Source organism: Ovis canadensis, chromosome 20, assembly GCF_042477335.2.
Source record: "Ovis canadensis isolate MfBH-ARS-UI-01 breed Bighorn chromosome 20, ARS-UI_OviCan_v2, whole genome shotgun sequence".
NCBI lineage: Eukaryota > Metazoa > Chordata > Mammalia > Artiodactyla > Bovidae > Ovis > Ovis canadensis.
Genome location: NC_091264.1, coordinates 46782707 through 46799096, shown reverse-complemented (window position 1 = coordinate 46799096; position 16390 = coordinate 46782707). Strand labels below are relative to the sequence as shown.

The 16390-nt window shown below is 42.5% G+C and overlaps 2 protein-coding genes across 4 annotated transcripts in view; one reads left to right on the top strand and one right to left on the bottom strand.

Annotated features, from left to right (window-relative positions):
* Window positions 1-16390, top strand: part of CARMIL1 (capping protein regulator and myosin 1 linker 1) — a 306445-nt gene that overhangs the window by 77887 nt on the left and 212168 nt on the right. The window lies entirely within an intron of this gene.
* Window positions 1-16390, bottom strand: part of LOC138425582 (cytidine monophosphate-N-acetylneuraminic acid hydroxylase) — a 301978-nt gene that overhangs the window by 264977 nt on the left and 20611 nt on the right. The window contains exon 2 of the mRNA XM_069563627.1: window positions 5832-5966. The gene's annotated coding sequence lies outside the window, so the exon portion shown is untranslated. The remainder of the gene's footprint in view (window positions 1-5831; window positions 5967-16390) is intronic.

Below are 16390 nucleotides of genomic sequence, written 5' to 3'. Positions count from 1 at the left end.
AAAATGGTCTTGTGAACAAGTAAATTTGGAAAATGATGAGATAGATGAAGGGGAGTCCCCTCCCCCACTAGAGCTCTCACAGGGGAAAATGTGTATAGTATTTCCCAAATTTACTTCTTCTTATCATCAGTAGTAGTAGTGGTATAGCATTAATAGTCCATGGAGGGGGAGGACTAGTGTTCCTTGGTTGGGGAACAGTTTGGAAAATGCTAATCTAGTCCATGAAATATATTTTTCTGTCTTTTAGAGAGCTCTTTTATTTCAGTCTGTTTTTTTCTTTTTGGTTTGGCTGTGCCTCACGGCTTGTGGGATCTTAGTTCCCAACCAAGAATTGAACCCAAGCCCCCTGCAGTGAAGCATGGAGTCTTAAACCACTGGACTGCCAGGGAATTCAGAGAGCTCATTTATATTAGTGTGTATGTATGTATTATTCAGAAACAGAAAAACTGTTCTTTGAATAGTGATAAATGGATTCCTGTCTGTAAGTTTTGTTATGTAAAGCCTGCTTGTATTTCACTTGGATACTGGTGAGTTTTTAGAGGGCTAGGGTCCTCTAGCCTGCATGGGATGAACCCTCACACAGGGTGCTTACTCAAGGATGGTGTTGAGTATTTCTTCTGGAATCTAAAGCGAGAAGTAGGAACTTGCAGTTCCCGTTTATAGATGACAGATAACTTGCCCAATATGCCACTTAGAGAGTTTTTATAACATGCTAGCCACTTTTTTTTTTTAAGCTGATGAGATTTAAAAAAAAAAAAAAAAACCACTTATTTGAGATAATTGTAGGTTCATATGCAGTTGTAAGAAATGAGACCCTGTATGCCTTTCATCCATTTCCTCCAGTGATAACATGTTGCATAACAGTGTTATAGTTTCACAATGAAGAAATTAACATTGATACAATCAGCAATCTTATTTAGATTTCCAAGCGTTTGCATACACTTGTGTGTTTAGTTCTGTGCAGTTTTATCACGTGTGACAGTTCACGTGACCATCCGAGTCAAGATACTGAACTTCCTTCCAAGGATCCCTCGATGTCCCCTTTTATGATCATAGCCAGCTTTCTCCCAGCCTCCCACCCTCGACCCCTGACATGGCTGCATGACTGGTGGACCACAGAGGGCATCCTTGTGTGCCTGACCCTTAGTCCTGGCTCCTGTCACTCCACCCTTGACTTTTCTCTGGGGATTCACATTCTGTTCTTTCACATACACAGTTCTCCTTTTCTTTCCTTAGTATCTAAAATGAGAGTTATTAGGCTTTTTTCTTTTAAAAAAATTGTAATTTTTAAGAAAGAAAATTGGATCACACTATTATTTTGGAAGTGTGGAGATCGGTTATTTTTTCCCCCCTCCAGCTCTGTTTTGAGCTTGCCTCCATTTTTGGAGATTTTTTTGCTGACCTCCTACTAGCTTGACACCAGAGCACACATGAGGAGGCTGGTGGTGACTTTACGAGATAAAGGTAGAGATTCCTGCACACCATTCCTTGAATTCATATAAAGGCATCTTTACTTCAGCATCTCTGAGTGCTGTACTAGCTTTGGTTGCTGTGGTGCTAAACATACTCCCAGAGCCCTTGGGATTTAACTCGCTGCAAACTAGAAGCTGTCAGTGCACCTAGGGATGCAGGGAAGCACAGCACATGCATTTCTATGAATCACAGTCATGTCAGAGGCTATATACATTTAAGAGAAAACTCCAAAACTGGAAACAGTGAAGTCTTTTGAAATCTCTATGTGGGATACAGTTAAAAAAAAAAACAAACCAAAAAACAGAATTATGGAACAGTTAGCCAAATGTAGATTTTTGGTTATTGAACCCACCAGGCATATTCCTCGTTCAGGGTCTTTGAACTAGCTGTTCCCTCTCTGCCTGGAAAGCTTTTTTCCCCAGAATTACACCTGGCTGGGCTCCTTCCCTCCGCCTTCTTTTGGTCTCTGAGCAATGTTACCTCTCCCTTGTAGTCCTCCCTGCTGTTTAAATTTTAACACCCAGCCCCACCCCATTCTCCTTACTTTTTCTCCATCCCACTTTGATCAGCATCTAATGTGCCCTATGTCTTATTTATGTATTCTTTCCCCCCAGTAGAACATGAGCCTCCTGAAGGCAGGAATTTTTGCCTGTTTTGTGCATTGCTGTATCCCTAGCATCTTATAGAATGGTGCCTGCACATATGAGATAATGGATATTCTTCAGATGCATGTTTTCAAGAGTAAAGGTTTGTTTAAGTTGTAGGACACAAAGGAATAATCATATCTGTGCAGGTCAGCTCCTGATAAAGATGCTCATTTAAAAATGTTGAGTCAGTTTAGTACAAGTGTATACTTTCCTTGCCTACGTAGAACAAGTTTCTAGCAGTGACTTTTCTGTTGGAAAATGATTGACTTTGGGGGAGCTCTTGCAGATGTAAAGGAAATTAACCAGCCGATCTAGGTAATTGAACCTTGCAAACTACCCTGGAAGTGTTTATCCTTCTGCCAAACTGAAGCATGCGTTCAGTGTTTGCATAACCACCTGTGTAATTACTCACATTAGCATTCCAGCATGTATTCGATGAGCTACACTCTTCAATTTTGCAATGAAAGTATTTGCACATGTTGGCTGCTACTGTGCAAAGTGGGTTTTTGTACATTCTGGAAGCCTGTGTCACTGTTTTGATCTGGGGGGTGTGGTCTAGGGGTGTAGAGCATTTACTTTCTGGGTGAAAAGAGAATCCATGATGGAAGCAAACTTTTGGTTTCAGTTTTCCTTTGGGGGCTGTTTGTTAGTTCTAGGACTGGAAAAAAAAAATATTGCTCTAAAACTGAACTGAAGTCGCTCAGTTGTGTCCAACTCTTTGCAACCTCATGGATTGTTGCCTGCCAGGCTCCTCCATCCATGGGGTTTTCCAGGCAAGAGTACTGTAGTGGGTTGCCATTTCCTTCTCCAGGGAATCTTCCCAACCCAGGGATTGAACCCGGGTTTCCCGCATTGTAGGCAGACCCTTTACCATCAGAGCCACCAGGAAAGTGAATATTGCTCTAGGGATACTTTATATAAATATATTGTGGTTGAAAAAATACAGTGTTGGTTGTACAGCAACATTGTAGGGTAGGGTGAGGTTGGAAGCTTCTGGGCCAGATGAAGGTCTGGTGGTTTGGGGAGCAGTTTGGAGGGAGGCACTGGCTGGGGAGCAAAAAGGGGATGTAATGTGGCTGGAAAAGGCCTTCCAGCCTAGGGGAGATGCACTGTCTCCCACCAGTGCCTGTAGGACTGGGAGCTGTATGGGTTCTTCCTATTACCTGGCCCTATATGAGTTGAGAAAGTTAGGAGAAAGCAGAAACACTAATTCAGAAAGTTACATGGACCCCAATGTTCACGGAAACATTACTGACAGTTGCCAAGATACAGAAGCTACCTAAGTGCCCATCAACAGATGAATGGATAAAGAAGATAGAGTATGTCTACACAATGCAGTATTACTCGGCCCTAAAAAAGAATGAAATAATGCCATTTGCAGCAATACAGATGGACCTGGAGATGATCATACTGAGTGAAATACGTCAGATAAAGACAAATACTGTATGTTTTCACTTACATGCAAAATCTAAAAAAGATATCAGTTAAAGCAGACTCATGGGTACAAACTAGTGGTTACCAGAGGGGAAGAGGGCTGGCAGGAGGGGCACAATGAGAGAAGAGGTATAAACTACTCAGTATAAATAGTGTCCATCTCAGAGAATATAATCAGTATTTTATAATTATATGTGGAGTATAATCTATAAAAACGTTGAATTACTGTGTTGTGCACCTGAAACTAACATACTGTAAGACAACGATACTTCAGTTTAAAAAAATGTCAGAGAAAGGTTGGAGAGGGAAGAGTTAAGGGAGAACATTAAGGCAGCAAGAAAGTAATTCATTTTTTTGAGACAGGTGCCCGCTTGTGAATACTTGGCTGTCAAACAACTCACACTTTCCTTCATTATCCACAGACACCCCCAAACCACCTTTCACGTACTGGATTCTGACTTTTTTTTTTTTTCTGATTCTGACTTTTCTGTGTCAGCCAAACATTAAAGAAAATTCTGAGTACAGCTGTGAGGGAAATTCAGGAAGTTCAATCATTCAGTATGCTGAAAGCACAGAGTCCTGATGTTCATTCGAGCAGACTGGAACACCTTCCCTTTGTTAGTAAAGTTACTGCTAACTTTAAATAACTAATAGAGGTCAGACGCCACTTAATTAATTTCAGAGCCTAGTCAGCTAGCTGTCCTTTCCCCAAGGGAAATAAGCTCAGCTGAGTTACTTAAATCACACTTTCCCCATTTCTTGAAGTCATTTCCATTACCCTGCCCTAGAAAAAGTAGGCGGCTGCAGAGAGAAGGTTGAGACAGAATTATAAGACCATTTGTGTTAAATGAGCTCCGTGCATCACTCTTGAGATCCTTGAGCAGACAGCTACCAACTCCTAATAAGCACCAACTGCATACAGATCAAGGTTTTCCAATGAAACCAAAGTGGGCTGTCTGTTTGCAGAGATGAAACAGACAAGAATTGAGAATCTCACAAAATAGTCGACGCAAAATGACGTCATAGAACCAGGAACACGAGAACAGTCTGATAATCTGTGAATCTTCCCACTGAAGTGTGTGAATTCTGCAGTTTTAAGTCCTCTGCCCACCCTTCAGAAATGGTCAAAATATCTAGATGTGGAATTAAGGAGACTTCTGTAATGTCTACAACATTATTTCACATATGTATATCACTGTCTTTTGTCCCAGACTCCTGTTTCTTGACCCAAATTTTTAATCAGCCAGAATATATTGTATGGACCAATATGTTAAATGGGATGGTACAGCTACTGGATTATAGTAAGGAATTATAATAAAGCATTCTTTAAGAGGGTTTTAATTTTTTGCCATTTTAACAAGAAAAATTTCATATGGTCCTATTTGCTAGTTATTTTGGCTGAATTTTAAAAATCCTTACAGGGATTATACATTCTATTTTTGCTACAGTGGAAGTAGTGTAGTTTATCTGAATTTTTAGGAGCCCCTTCTTGGGCTCCAGTGCCTAAGTCTGGTGTCCATACAGGGCCTTTGGGAAAGGCTGGATTTAAATATTGGGTGGATATGTCTTGAACCCTGTTCTGGGGAACTCTTTTTGTAAGTCTCAGATGGGGGAACTCACAACAACCAGTTTTACCCAAAAGCCGGGCCCCAGGCTTAGATGCCAGTCGAGCAGGGCTTAGTGCCTTGGGTTTTAGTTTTAGTCTCATTCCATGGATCATTCTCGCCGTTTACTTAACAGTGAGTGTCATGCTGTATTTTGAATCTGCCCCTGCGTCTGCCCAAGTTATTTCAGAAATTACCACAGCTGCTTCTCGGTTATTCGAATGCTTAGCACCCCTATTTCCACAGGAGTTGTTAACCCCACAGCTGTCCGGGGGCAGCTTCACTCTCAATATCACCCCGTCCCATCTGCCACCTCTCACTGCTTCCTCACTTGCTACACTTCGAGGTGGCAAATTCCCAAATGAGCCGCTGACTTCCCGCCTTTATGGGGGGCTGGGCCTTAGGTTCACAGTAACTTCTTTCACTGGAAGGACTTTCTTTGGCTGGGACCCCTACCCTGGGGCACTGCTGCCTCTCAAGGGCGCGCTTTGTACGGTGGGTGTTGATTCTTCCACTCGGCTTGGAAACTTTTGCAAGGAAACTGAAAGTTGCCTTTAAGCGTAAGCAGCTGTGGCTCCCCCTCCCACTCACCCCCTCGTTTTTCAAACTCAGAATCTTTTTAGAACATGGGAAGGTCGCAAAGTTTCATCTGTCTCTGAAGGATGTGACTCACCTTGGATGCCCGTCTTCCCAACAGTGTTTCCAGTTTCGGTCTTTTTCCAGATGGGTAGCATCCACAGGGAGCTGTTTTATCCTGGCCACTTCTTCAAAGCTTAGCAGACTCTCTCTCCAGTGCTCCCTCAGCAAGCTGTTACAGTAAGCAGAAAAACAAGCCCATTAAATTAAGAATCAAATGCTCAGTGTCTCTTTCCTTGCCAACCTCATTAGAAAACAGCGATAAAGTATGGATGCATATAATTACATGATGCATATAATTAAACACTTGAAATCAGTTCAAGAGGGGACCTTTATAATGCTTTTCTAACTGTGGAATTTTCATGTCAGAGTGGGGAGCTGGGTGTCTCTGTTGTACTTAATCCCTCATCTCACTGCGAGTAGAAGGAAGGAGGTAGGGGAGAGGACAGCGTTCATTTTGACCACAGCTCAGAGGTCCCATCAGAGTCATTTTGTTATCCATAGAGTACACTGGAACAGACCTACTCCCCCGTAATTGTGTTTATTTTTGACCGTGTGTAGTTTGATGATGAGCTCAGTCATCAAAGATAAAGACGTGCATGACCTGGCTATTCTAAAGAAACATAGAGGATGATTGTTAACTGTGTGATGTGCTTGCTCACAGGAATGAAAAATAGGGATATTCGGTATTTTGTACTATCCCTATGGAGTCATGTGGGCATTCAGTTTTTGAGCGATGAAAGAGCACTAAGGAGATTCATCTGTCTCACAGGTCTCCCACCCTGTGGGCTCTTCTCAGGAAGGAAGTGGAAAGACTAAAGGACTAGCTAAGGGTTGAACTAGAGTTTTGGTCCACAAAGCATGTTTCATTGAGTACCTTCTGGGTGAGAGTTGTTCATTTCCTCAGTCCTGTCTGACACTTGGTGACCCCATGGACTGCCACACACCAGGCTGTCTTTCTCTATCTCCTGGAGTTTGCTCAAACTCATGTTCACTGAGTTGGTGATACCATCCAACCATCTCATCCTCTGTCATCCCCTTCTCCTCCTGCCTCCAGTCTTTCCCAGCATCAGGGTCTTTTCCAGTGAGTTGGCTCTTCACTTCAGGTGGCGCAAGTACTGGAGCTTCAGCTTCAGCATCAGTCCTTCCAAGGAATATTCAGGGTTGATTTACAGGGGCAGGCATCACTAATTGACTGGTCTGATGTCCTTGCTGTCCAAGAGACTCTCAAGAGTCCTCTCCAGCACCATAGTTCGCGGGCATCAATTCTTCAGTGTTCAGTCTTTTTTATTGTCCAGCTTTCACATCTGTACATGACTACTGGAAAAACCGTAACTTTGACTATATGGACCTTTGTCGGCAAAGTAACGTCTCTGCTTTTTAATAATGCTGTCTAGGTCTGTCATAACTTTTCTTCCAAGGAGCAAGCATCTTTTAATTTCATGGCTGCAGTCACCATCCACAGTGATTTTGTAGCCCAGGATAAGAAAGTCTGTCACTGTTTCCACTGTTTCCCATCTATTTGCCATGAAGTGATGGGACTGGATGCCACGATCTTAATTTTCTGAATGTTGAGTTTTAAGCCAGCTTTTTCACTCTCCTCTTTCATTTTTATCAAGAGACGCTTTAATTCCTCTTCACTTTCTGCCATTACTTTCTGCATGGTATCATCTGCATATCTGAGGTTATTGATATTTCTCTTGGCAATCTTGATTACAGCTTGTGCTTCATCCAGCCTGGCATTTTGCATGATGTACCCTGCATATAAGTTAAATGAGCAGGGTGACAATATACAGCTTTGATGTACTCCTTTCCCGATTTGAAACCAATCTTTGTTCCATGTCCAGTTCTGAGTGTTGCTTCTTGACCTGCATACAGATTTCTTAGGAGGCAGGTCAGGTGGTCTAATGTTCCCATCTCTTTAAGAATTTTCCACATTGTTGTGATCCACACAGTCAAAGGTTTTAGTGTGGTCAATGGAGCAGAAACAGATGTTTTTCTGTGATTCCCTTGCTTTTTCTATGATGCAGTGGATGTTGGCAATTTGATCTCTGGTTTCTCTGCCTTGGTTCACATACTACTGAAGCCTTGCTTGAAGGATTAACTTGCTAGCATGTGAATTGAGTGCAGTTGTGCAGTAGTTTGAACATTCTGTAGCATTGCTCTTCTTTGGGATTGTAATGAAAACTGACCTTTTCCAGCCCTGTGGCCACTACTGAGTTCTCTAAATTTGCTGGCATATTGAGTGCAGCACTTTCACAGCATCATCTTTTAGGATTTGAAAAAGCCCAGCTGGAATTCCATCACCTCCACTAGCTTTGTTCATAGTAATGCTTCCTAAGGCCCACTTGACATCGCATTCCAGGATGTCTGGCTCTAGGTGAGTGATCACACTATTGTGGTTATCTGGGTTATAAAGATCTGTTTTATAGAGTTCTTCTGTGTACTGTGTATTCCTGTCACCTCTTCTTGATGTCTTCTGCTTCTGTTAGGTCCATACTGTTTCTGTTCTTTATTGTGCCTATATTTGCATGACATATTCCCTCGGTATCTCTAATTTTCTTGAAGAGATCTCTAGTTTTTCCTATTCTATTGTTTTCCTATATTTCTTTACATTGATCACTGAGGAAGGCTTTCTTATCTCTCCTGGTTATTCTTTGGAACTCTGCATTCAGATGGGTATAGTTTCCCTTTTCTCCTATGTCTTTCACTTCTCTTCTTTACTCAGCTATGTGTAAGGCTGCCTCAGACAACCGTTTTGCCTTTTTGTATTTCTTTTTCTTGGAGATGGTCTTGATCACTACCTCCTGTACAATGTTACAAACCTGTGTCCATAGTTCTTTAGGGACTCGTTCTATCCAATCTAATCCCTTGAATTTATTTGTTACTTCCACTTCCTAAGGGATTTGATTTAGGTCATACCTGAGTGATCTAGTGGTTTTCCCTACTTTGTTCAATTTAACTCTGAAATTTGCACTAAGGAGTTCATGTTTCTGAGCCACAGTTAGCTCCTGGTCTTATTTTTGCTGACTACATAAGGCTTCTCCATCTTTGGCTGCAAAGAATATATAGTCAACCTGATTTCAGGATTGACCATCTGGTGATGTCCATGTATAGAGTCATCTCCTGCGTTGTTGGAAGAGGGTGTTTGATATGACCAGTACATTGTCTTGGCAAAACTCTGTTAGCCTTTGCCTGCTTCATTTTGTATTCCAGGGCCAAACTTGCCTGTTACTCCAAGTATCTTTTGCCTTCCAACTTGTGCATTGAAGTTTCCTATGATGAAAAGGACCTCTTTTTTTTTTTTTTTTTTTTTTTTTGGTGTTAGTTCCAGAAGGCCTTGTAGGTCTTCACAGAGCCATTCAGCTTCTTTGGCATTAGTGGTTGGGGCATAGACTTGGATTACTGTGATTTTGAATGGCTTGTCTTGGAAACGAACTGAGATCATTCTGTCGTTTTTGAGATTGCATCCACGTACTGCATTTTGGACTCTCTTGTTGACTGTGAAGGCTACTCCATTTCTTCTAAGGGGTTCTTGCCCAGAGTAGTAGATATAATGGTCACCTGAATTACATTTGCCCTTTCCTGTCCTTGTAGTTCACTGATTCTTAAAATGTCGATGTTCACTCTTGCCATCTCCTGTTTGACCACTTTCAACTTAGCTTGATTCATGGACTTCACATTCCAGGTTCCTACACAATATTGTTCTTTACAACATTGGACTTTACTTTTACCATCAGACACATCCACAGCTGAGCATTGTTTTTGCTTTAGCTCAGATTCTTCATTCCTTCTGGAGCTGTTTCTCTATTCTTCTCCAGTAGTGTATTGGAACCCTGATGACCTGGGGGCTTCATATTTCATTGTCTTGTCTTTTTGCCTTTTCATACTGTTCATGGGATTCTCAGGGCTTCCCAAATGGCTCAGTGGGTAAAGAATCTGCTTGCAATGCAGGAAACACAGGAGACCCGGGTTCAATGCCTGGGTTGGGAAGATCCCCTGGAGATGGATATGGCAACCCACTCCAGTATTCTTGCCTTGAGAATCCCATGGATGAAGGAGCCTATCAGGCTATAGTCCAAAGCATTGTAAAAGGTCAGACACGACACACATGGGGTTCTCAAGGTAAAAATGCTGAAGTGGTTTGCCATTCCCTTCTCCAGGGAAACATGTTTTGACAGAGCTCTCCACCATGACCCATCCATCTTGGGTGGCCCTACATGGCGTGGCCCATAGTTTCGGTGAGTTAGACAAGGCTGTGATCCATGTGATCAGTTTGGTTAGTTTTCTGTGATTGTGGTTTTCATTCTGTCTGCCTTCTGATAGATGAGGATAAGAGGCTTGTGCAAGCCTCCGGATGGGAGGGACTGATTGTGGGGAAAACTGGATCTTGTTTGGTCTTGGACCAAACTATGGTAGGGGTAATGGTGGTAATGGTGACCTCTTTCAAAAGAATTTGAAAGCACAAGGCTTTGTAGTCTTGTAGTCCCCTCCAAGAGTCTGTCGCCCCCAGTCCTGTGAAAGTTCCGTAATCAAATCCCACTGACCTTCAAAGTCAGATTCCCTGGGGATACTCAGTCCCTTTGCCAGATTCCCAGGTTGGGAAGTCTGTTGTCGGGCCTAAAACTTTGCAGCAGTGCAAGAACTTCTTTGATATAATTATTCTACGGTTTGTGAGTCACCCCTCGCCCCACAAGTGGCTCTATAGTGGGGCTAATGGGGACCTCCACTGGATGAGAGTTAGAGAATATTAAGGTCCTTGGAATCAGACCCCTGTCTCAGAATCCTGGCTCAGCTTACATGGCCTCCAGCAAATTTAACTCTTTTGCCTTAGCTGCCTCATTTGTAAAACTGTAAAATGGTGATAATGCCTACTCCTAGGATTGTTCTGAGAGTTGAATACAATGATGCCTACGGAGGACTTAGCACAAGGCCCAACACACTTGAGTGCTGTTTGTTGTTAGTGTCACTACTGACTGAGGTCATGGGAGTCCAGTGGAGACATGAGATATATGTATGGTTTTAGGAAAGGGAGAAGGGAGTGCTAACCTGCTGTGATGTTGGAGAGACTTTATGGAGGAAGTTGGGGTTGGGGCCGCCATGTTGCACAACTCCGTGAGTACCCTTCGTATCATCATCTTTATGAATGGATCCCTCTCTGAGTGGTACAGCTTTGTTGGTTGGGATTATGAATGGGACCATGAAGGATGGGTGGCATTTGAATGGATAAAAGAGGGATGAGGGCGGGCTTGGTAGAAATAAACAAGGGTCTTTCAGAGGAAGGTGAGGCCTCCCAGCTGGTAAGAGAACTATTGGCCTTGAGGATGAGTAGGCAGGTGGTGAGGACCGACTTGGCTTCTTTGTAGTTACAGAAAGCTGGGTGGAGGGAACCTTCTGGTGTGACGGGTAGTGATCAGGGTGAAAACACCTCTGGTTTCTTCATACTGTCTTCGTCGAGAGTTCCTTGTGTACGGCTAACAGTCTTCTGTGATAGCCTTTTAGTCTGGATGAGCCAACGTATCTAACCAAACACTCCCTCGTTCTTGCTACCAGTTTTTGTTTGTTTTTCTTTAGCATTAATCAGACCTCTTTTCCCTAAATACTGTGTTTGCTCCATCTGTGGAGAGAAGAAGGTGTTGTGTGCTTTGTCCATTGCTTCAACTGGTATAGCTTTGAATTTCTTTTTAACTTTTCTGTGCAATTTTTCCTTTCTTCTTACCTCTCTGGAATTTCCTCTGCTCTTCGTGGGCTCTCAAAGGCTTTATGTATGTCATGGCGTAAGTTAGGGGGCAAGAAAAAATTTGCCTTATCAAATTTGGCTTCTGTTTTTTTGAGGCATGTCTTTGGTGGATTTCAGTTTCGAGGATGTTATAAAACCATAGTGGCCAGAGGTGAACAGCACATTTGGTTAACTTGTAAATAACTTTAGCTCAGTAAAGTTTTGGAACTGTTTTAAGAGTCACATTTCATTGGATAGTAAGCATTACATGATGCCCTAACTTGTAGAGGGCAGATAGCAAATATTTCAGGCTTGCAGGTCAATTCTCTGTGGCAGTCCTCAACTCTGTCTTTGTAGGATGAAAACAGCTAATGAACAACAGATAAATAGATGGATATAGCTTTTTGCTATAAAACTTTATTTACAAAAATAGATAGTAGGCAAAATTTTACTCTCTGAAGCAGTCTGCTAGCCCTGCCCTAAAGAAAAGGGATTTTTTTTTGGATGGGGAAGGTAAGTGGAAAATTAAAAATAGGTTCAGTTCAGTTCAGTCGCTCAGTCGTGTCCTACTCTTTGCGACCCGATGAATCGCAGCACGCCAGGCCTTCCTGTCCATCACCAACTCTGGAGTTCACTCAGACTCGCGTCCATTGAATCAGTGATGTCATCCAGCCATCTCATCCTCGGTTGTCCCCTTCTCCTCCTATCCCCAATCCATCCCAGCATCAAAGTCTTTTCCATTGAGTCAACTCTTCGCATGAGGTGGCCAAATTACTGGAGTTTCAGCTTTAGCATCATTCCTTCCAAAGAAATCCCAGGGCTGATCTCCTTCAGAATGGACTGGTTGGATCTCCTTGCAGTCCAAGGGACTCTCAAGAGTCTTCTCCAACACCACAGTTCAAAAGCATCAATTCTTCGGCACTCAGCCTTCTTCACAGTCCAACTCTCACATCCATACATGACTACTGGGAAAACCATAGCCTTGACTAGACGGACCTTAGTTGGCAAAGTAATGTCTCTGCTTTTGAATATGCTATCTAGGTTGGTCATAACTTTTCTTCCAAGGAGTAAGCATCTTTTAATTTCATGGCTGCAGTCACCATCTGCAGTGATTCATTTCCAGATAATAGATTCCACCAAAACCTTGAAAAAATTTTATCCTAGTGTTTGGATTAAACCTCATGTATAATAATCTTTGTAAATAAACCTGAAACTTCTTTGTAGTTTTGTTTATTTTTCCCTGAATCTAGGTTCTAAGGTTCAGAACAAGCCTCTCTTTATTAAGCAACCATTTATTGAGTGTTTTCTTTGTACCAGGCTCTGGTACACTGGAAATTCTGGTCATTGGAAATACTGGTCACTGGAAATTCACAAATACTTCAGGCACAAACCTTTCCTTCAGGGAGCCACAGTCTAGACAGGGCATCATTATTGCCAAATGTGAGCCCATGCCTTAAACCACATCAAATACGGGGCTCAAGGTACCAAGAAACCTGCGTCCCTATAGAGACTTGTAGGGGGGCACTTCTCTCTCTATTGTCTATCCATTTGGGACTTTGGTATTTTTGTTTCTTTTTTTTTTTTTCTTTTTGTGTATTGTTAAGAGAAAGCCTGTTCAAAGAATTTACAAGTGGCGAAAATGTTTATTTTAGTACCTTCATTGCCAGAACTCTCGGTCTTGATGATTCAAGAGGTTATGTGTTTTCCTGCCCTTTGTCGTTTTAACTTAGTCACTTTAAATCATTTTTCAAATTTCTGTCAATTCGCCCCCTCAAACTATAGACTGGCCCTGCCAGATTGCAGAGAGTGATATGCGAATAGTACTGAAATACACAGGTTTAGAGAATTGTGTCTAGTCACCTTTCCAGAGTGTTCTTTGGACCTGAGCCGTTCTGGCCCTTGCAGACTGGGTGGAGTTGTTGGGCAGTTCATGAAGGAGGAGGCTTTAGAGTCTCAGTGGGTGTGGAATGTGAATTCTCTGACCGCACTGGAGAGGGCCCATTGAGCACTGTGGGCTGCTGCCTTGGGACAAGCGTCTGTGATCTGATAGAGGAGGACCGAGGGAGCCAGGCCAAAGTTTACATGGATGGAACAGAGGAGCGAGAGAAGGTTGTTCCCTAAGTGCAGGAATAGTAGGAGGAGCTGAGGCATTTGAGGTTTGTTTCTTTGATCAGCAAAATGCAAGAGGGATGGAGAGAAGAGGAGGAATGGGACTTCAAGAGGAGAGAGATCTGGGCTCAGGTGACTTAGGGAAAGGCTTAGGAAGGAAGAAGGCTTTCATCTCTTTCTGCTTCACATAATTATGAAAGTATTTCCAAGAACTTCTTTAGTACAGTTTGAGGTGAGAGGAAGCACTTAGGGTTGAGAGAACCCCTATTTCTAAGAATAGAAATAAAAAGATACATTTTTACAAATACAGTTGGCACAGCATGTCGGTGATGAAAACACGATGAGGGAGTGAATGTAAAATATATGTAAGTGGCAATCGTTCATATGTTTCTCTATAAAACATAGTCGAAAGGCCTCCTACCCCCCTTTTTTGGATGAAATAGTGGATTGCTTTGAAGTAGAAATTCTACTTTGTCCCTTTGGGGTCATGAAGAGTTAGCTGGTGGGAATACAATGGACTCAGATTGTGACATTTGAGGGCACCAACGACTGTCTGTGTAAGGTGTTAAACACACACACACACACACAGAAGAGAAGCATCATGCCTATCTGAATTGCTTTAGAAATGAAAACCAAAAGTTTCCATAAACAACTTCCACAAATACATAACAGTCCATAGAGAAGAATGTGATCTGCTTGTGGTGACATGGAGTTATCCTGTAGCAGGTGGGATGAATTTTAGGTTTAAATCTATTGTCCTTAGTATTTTGACATTTTTCCCTTAACAAGATAATCACTTTTTTGTGTGTCCCAATTACCTTAGAATTAAAGTCCTGAGATACTATAAAAACTATGACTTACATATCTAAAAACTTACTATAGAAAACTTCTTGAGCAAATTAGTATGGGAAGTTTTAAATAGCTGCTGAGAAATCTGTATGCAGGTCAGGAAGCAACAGTTAGGACTGGACATGGAACAGACTGGTTCCAAATTGGGAAAGGGTATGTCAAGGCTATATATTGTCACTGTGCTTATTTAACTTATATGCAGAGTACATCATGAGAAATGCTGGGCTGGATGAAGCACAAGCTGGAATCAAGATTGCCAGGAGAAATATCAATAACCTCAGATATGCAGATGACATCACCCTTATGGCAGAAAGCGAGGAAGATCTAAAGAGCCTCTTGATGAAAGTGAAAGAAGAGAGGGAAAAGGCTGGCTTAAAACTCAACATTTAAAAAATGAAGATCCTGGCATCTGGTTCCATCACTTTATGGCAAATAGATGGGGAAACAATGGAAATAGTGACAGACTTTTTTTCTTGGGCTCCAAAATCATTGCAGATGGTGACCGAAGCCATGAAATTAAAAGATGCTTGCTCCTTGGAAGAAAAGCTATGACTAACCTAGATAGCATATTAAAAAGCAGAGACATTACTTTGCCAATAAAGGTTCTTCTAGTCAAGGCTATGGTTTTGCCAGTAGTCATGTACGGATATGAAAGTTGGACTATAATGAAAGCTGAGTGCTGAAGAATTGATGCTTTTAAACTGTGGTATTGGAGAAGACTCTTGAGAGTCCTTTAGACTGCAAGGAGATCCACCCAGTCCATCCTAAAGAAGATCAGTCCTGAGTGTTCATTGGAAGGACTAATGTTGAAGCTGAAACTCCAATACTTTGGTCACCTGATGAGAAGAGCTGACTCATTTGAAAAGACCCTGATGCTGGTAAAGACTGAGGGCAGGAGGAGTAGGGGGCAACAGAGGATGAGATGGTTGGATGGCATCACCGACTCAGTGGACAAGAGTTTAAGTAAACTCTGGTAGTTGATGATGGACAGTGAAGCCTGGTGTGCTGCAGTCCATGAGGTTGCAAAGAATCGGACACAACTGAGCAACTGAACTGACTGCAAGGAGATTCAGCCAGTCAATCCTAAAGGGAATCAACCCTGAATATTCATTGGAAGAACTGATGCTGAAGCTCCAATACTTTGGCCACCTCATGCAAAGAATGGACTCATTGGAAAAGACCCTGATGCTGGGAAAGATTGAAGGTGGGAGGAGAAGGGGATGACAGAGGATGATATGGTTGGATGGCATCATTGATGCAATTGACATGAGTTTGAGTAAGCTCCGGTAGTTGGTGATGGACAGGGAAGCCTGGCGTATTGTAGTCCATGGGATCACAAAGAGTTGGGCACAACTGAGCAACTGGGCTGAACTGAAATATCTGCTAAAATAGAGCAGCATAATGAACCTCCCATCTATTTTCTCTTTTTAAGATACAGAATTTTCAGAAGGTTTGTTTTCAAGAAGTAACGGCCATTTTTCCCACTACTGTGTCTGGGGACAGAGCCTGAAGGGCCGGAGCAGACACGGTGGGACCTTCCCTAATGCAGCTCAGATGTAGCAAAAACAAGCTTTCTTGTCTTCTGTTTTTGCTAGTGTTGACACTCAGGTCTCCCTGTGGCACTTAGCACCTGTGCCAAAAGTGACTCTTCAGTTAAGACACTAACCTCAAATTTCTGGCCAGCAACCCAGTGTAAGCTAAAGTTAGACTACAGCCCAGTGCACACCTGGTACTTGGGTTTCTACTAGCTTCCTCTTCTACAGGAAGGTGGGTTTGCCCTGGTGTGCTCGTGGGTTGATGGTCGAGGCTGCGCCAAGCCAGCCTCCATTCTCTCTGCACTGAGTGGAAGCCATGTACCTGCATGGTACTGCAAAGACTGGCTTATTTTTCCTTAGCACTGGCTGGAAATCATTGCTGTT